The following is a 5,348-nucleotide window of genomic DNA, read 5'->3' as shown; positions in this document are numbered from 1 at the left end:
GATGACCTCAAATGCTGTCATATCGGTAAATAGTATTAAATCAGTCAGTCAGCCATTGCTGTTAATACTACATGCAAACCTAACAAATATTTATGATATAACTGTTATTGGGGCCATGCCAAAGGGATTTACTTCTAAGATCGATGATTAGTTACTTTTTGAGGAATTCCTTGGCAGCATCGTTTTTTCAAAAGTGTTTTCATTAATTGCAAGAAGTTGCATTTGCGAGTAAGAATGAATGATTTAAAGTTCTCGACGAGTAACAGCAATGTTAGGGGTTAAACTGCTGCTTGATATATTTCAAAATACGATGTAGAATTTTAAGATACTTTACACCTTAAAGTTATATCGAGTATTGAATTGGTGAATTAATTCATTTTAAATATGAATATATGTTTTTATGGCAAATGTGTAGCCAAACTGACCTAAACTAAAGGTTTCTGCAAATGATATCATTTAACATTCTTTTATACTTTAGATGGAGATTAGTCAAAGGCAAATTTTATACCATTTTGAGTGCCATAAGCGATAAACACCAATGCTGTGATCATAAGTGGATATTTTCAAGTACCAGCTAAAAATAAAACAAATACTCGGGATGAACGCCTTGCAAAGAATGTAGCAAATTAAATTGGCATATGGCCTAAGTGTATGAAAGTGACAACGTTCTGTAACTAAGCTTTCAAAGATGTACTTGTTTGACTTTGGTTTCTCACAACAAACAAATCAAACCACGACACAGGATGAATCCAGTCATTAGTGTTTGAGAGTCTTGAGAGAGGGGGGGGGGGGTGGAGAGCAAGAGGACAGTGAACTCGTGTGACTGAACCTGGGTCAACAAACAGCAAGCAGGTTGATCTCTAAGCAAAACACTCGACTTGATACAAGCTCTCATCCTCATCATATGTCTAAAGGAAAGAGAACTATATATGTTGCACAGCTTGTCAGTGAATTTGTGTTCACACACAACAACAACAAAATACATCCGTTTCTAGTCCCTTTCCTCAGACACGTCTTTATTCATGTCTATGATTTGGTCAGTTTTCATTACCACCCTGGCCACTACAGATTGGTGATGATGGGAGACTTTAGTGTGATAGCTCACAGCAAACCACCATAGTATGGCCCTGGTTATTACAGCTTTGCTAATCATGGATATACACGAACCCTTTTACCATGTTAAGGTATCGCCACAGATATTAAGCCGCAAATACAAATAATTTCATATTTCGTCAAACTTTGGAATTAAAAGTATTTTTAAAAGTGCATCTGTCGTGACCAAGATTCGAACGTATGTTCAAAAGTTTTGATTCAAGAGATAGACAATGATTATCATTTCAGCCACCGTGTTTTTACGTAAACCAGTTGTAACCAAGTTGTGAAATGATCTTCCTACTCAGGTAGTTGAATCGATGGAACTGCAAAAGTCCAAACTTGCAGCGAATGGTTTTATGTTGAACAGGCTGACATGTCTCATTTTGTAGTGTACATTTGAAAGATCTATATTAATGTTGTTACTGTTCTTAAAGAGTTTTATTTTAATTGGTCATTACTTCTCTTGTAGTTTATTTCCGTATTTCTTTTCACACTGGGCTATTTGTCCTTGTTGGAGCCCTTTCACGTATAGCATCCTGCTTTTCCAACTAGGATTGTACCTTAGCTAATAATAATAATAATAATAATAATAATAATAATAATAATAATAATAATAATAATAATAATAATAATAATAATAACTAGAGAACATTAGAATTGCTGAAGCAAGTCTTGGAAAGAACCCCACACACAATTTGCCAATAATTTGACCATGAGGTCAAAGTCAAGGTCATTCATATTTCACAGTTTAAGTTATCTCATGGCCCTCTGCTTTTCCACCAAATTTGGTTCAAAGCGTTCAAGTAGTATCTGATTTAGCTTCTTCGACCATGTGGCAGCCATTTTTGACGTCATGTCGATCTCAGAAACTACTGAACAGAATTGGCTCAGACTTGCGCCTACACTACACCATTGCCCGAGGTATCTCCAGCAAAAATTTGAAGGCAACTGATGCAGCGGTTCTTGAGATCCTTAAGAGCAAGCGTTTTAAAGGATTTTGCTTTGTGCAGAGGGGCCGCTGCATGCACCAGCAAGATTTTCTTGATTTATACTTCCCCTATATGGGTCATACTGCTGCTCAAGTTTGAAAGCAAACACTTTAAAATTGGCTGAGTTATTAGCAATCAAAAACCGGAGAAGAATAATAAGAAGAAGAATATGAGTAATAACAATAGAACTCCACGTTTGCAGTTCTAATAATAATAATAATTGCTCCTCGGACGCGAATTATTCCCAAGGTGGAGTAAATTCAAGATTATGAAGTATTTATAAATTGTTGACAAAAATAATGCTCCTTCCATTAAACAGATTAAAGTTAAATATGGAAAAGTGTATATAACCTTCTCATGCATGCTCTAAAACCTCTTCTGCTCTCGAGTTACACCTTGGGAGCATTTTCTTCTTAAAGACTGGCGCCGCGATTGTCTGTCTGAAAGGTTTGTGGATGGGCATGGGTGGAGTCGGCAAGCATCCAGCCGCCAACAACAACGGTTACTGGAGAGAAGGGGGTGACAGGCACTCCCACTAAGCGGTATTGCCTTCGAGTGCATGCTTTGAGAATTTCAGGGCTGCTTGTTGATTGTATTTGTATTTGGTCCTACTATCTTTGTTACTGTTGGAGTCTCTCTCTCTCTCTCTCTCTCTCTCTCTCTCTCTCTCTCTCTCTCTCTCTCGACTATTGTTACCGCAACAATATTTCACTAAAATGTATAAATGATCTGAAGTTTATGAGGAAGACTGTAAGAATCTCTCTCTCTCTCTCTCTCTCCTCTCCTCTCTCTCTCTCTCTCTCTCTCTCTCTCTCTCTCTTTGTCGTCTATTGTTACCGCAACACTGTTTCACTAAAATGTATAAATACTCTAAAGTTTATGAGGAAAACTGTAAGAACTCTCTCTCTCTCTCTCTCTCTCTCTCTCTCTCTCTCTCTCTCTCTCTCTCTCTCTCTCTCTCTCTCTCATTTCATTAAAGGATAAAAGGTTACTTGCTGAAAGAGGTTATTATCATATTGTGTACTTAGTCTCGATTGGGGAGCATCATAGTGGGTGTTTGTTGTTGCTGTTGTTGTTTTGTGGAGATTCTTGACAGGGAACCGGTGCTACAAGCTCCACAAAGAGAGAGAGAGAGAGAGAGAGAGAGAGAGAGAGAGAGAGAGAGAGAGAGAGAGAGAGAATTAAACACTACCCTAATACTGTGTTGAGAGATTATTTTGGCAGAGATGAATAGAGGTTTATAGGAAAAATTTCTTGGAAGTATTAGTAAGACAGGGAAGTGATTGATTGGAGGTGTTTCTGAGGGCGTGATATTCTTTCAGGCAGTCTCTATTATTATGGTTCTACATGATTGCCCAGTGGTCAGTGTTTGGAGTCTCACTGGAACAGAATGGTTCGGGGTTCGATCGAAGTATAAGGTATATAGATTTATTTTTAGCAAGAAAGATGAGTTCAGTGCTCTATAAAGGTTATTCATGTGTAAGTACGTGTTACATTTATAGATAAAATGTGAATGCATATAATACAAGAATATTTAACTTAATACTGTTGCAAGTCAGTATTTTGTTTATTTTTTTGCAAATTGGTTATATAAGTTTTTTTAGATTCCCTGACCCTTCCGGCCACACAAACAACTTTTGCAGCCAGTATGTATCAGCTACAATATATAGGTTTTTAGGGTATTTTGTCCGCTTGATTGCTATAGTTTTATTGTAAATTGGAATTTCCAACGATAGTAATTACATATTTACGTCAGATTTAGAGAATTGGTGTAAAGGCAAAATTGATTGCAATTCGATGTAATTTAAATCTTGTTGGTAATTAAGCACATGTACAACAAGTGTAAATGCATTTATGGAGATGTAAAGTTTATTTGCATCATAAAGGATTTGCAGTATAAAGTAATAATGTCAGGGCCGTGTATGATGATACGAAACATGACATATATGCTCATAATGTAGGATGTCCACTTGAAAAGTTTTACGCTGAATGTATCACGTGAAGTATCATCTTTCTGAGATGAGGATTGGGTCAGGGTAAAACGGATGGCCCATTGTCATTCAGATCACTCCCCGATTGTTGTCAGTGGCATCTCAGACGAGAATCTTTTAAAGAAGGCAGCTGTTTGCTGGTGCTTCATAAATGTAGTGCTTTCATGAAGCACACATTACATTTTTCTTGTTATATTTCCTATCTTGCATCTTTTGTATCGCACAGCAATCATTACTAGATGTTTAGTTTGATTTACATCGTATCATTCCAACTCCCCCCCCCCCCCATCTCTCTCTCTCTCTCTCTCTCTCTCTCTCTCTCTCTCCTCTCTCTCTCTCTCTCTCTCTCTCTCTCTCTCTCTCAGGAGGAACCCTAAAGAAAAGACATGAAAAGCTTAAGAACCCCATGTAGGTTTTTATTACCGTGAAAATGCTAAATTATGGCCCTTTTACGTAAACCGACAGGCACTGCCAAATTCTGTAGTATTCTCAATGGCTGAGATTAGGATAATTCAGTCCATTCTTATGCTCTTCTATAAAACGTAACAAGATATGTAACACTCAAGTTTGATCTCGGTAATTTAACCAGTGTCAAAAATCTTTCTTCCACCTCTTTTCGTATTAAGAAATTACCACGCAATGAAAAGTATTTAGGAAAAAAAAGAAAAAAAAGTGGGGGATAAGATTAAACATAATAAATTAATCTTGCTGTGTCGTGGAATTTCTCGGGTTAGTAAGATGTCCATTAGCTGAGTAGCTGTTGTGTAAAGAATTACATCACTGTACCCTGGGTATTTTACCCTAATATGATTTTCTAGTTCATCTTAGATTAGTGAATAAGAAATGTCATTTATTTTAAGAATACTTGGGTGTTATGGCCTAAAATACGCACGTAGGGCCACGGCCATCTTAGATAACTTAAGACCGTTGAAGCGAATTTGCATTTTAAACAATATAATAGTCCAAACTTGTGCGCTTTTTCAGTAATTTCTTATTAGAATGCCCTGTTAGTGTAAAAGATTTTTCCACTTTATTTAGTTGTACTGATTAAAAGCACTTCAGGAGGGATTACTATTAAGTTACTAAAATATATGTAAGACTTTGAGTGTAATGCAGAGGTTGCTGTCACAGCTGCAATGCATATTATTTTTCAAATGTGTGCTGATATTTTGTATATGAAGTACGATTTACCAAGTTGCTATCCCATGTATAGCTTTAAGGGCTAGGTAATGTAGAAACAAATGAGGTCATTGTTTTCTTGCTGATAGGTATA

Source organism: Palaemon carinicauda, chromosome 27 (genome assembly GCF_036898095.1).
Source record: "Palaemon carinicauda isolate YSFRI2023 chromosome 27, ASM3689809v2, whole genome shotgun sequence".
Lineage (NCBI taxonomy): Eukaryota > Metazoa > Arthropoda > Malacostraca > Decapoda > Palaemonidae > Palaemon > Palaemon carinicauda.
Note: the sequence above shows the minus strand (reverse complement) of the source record.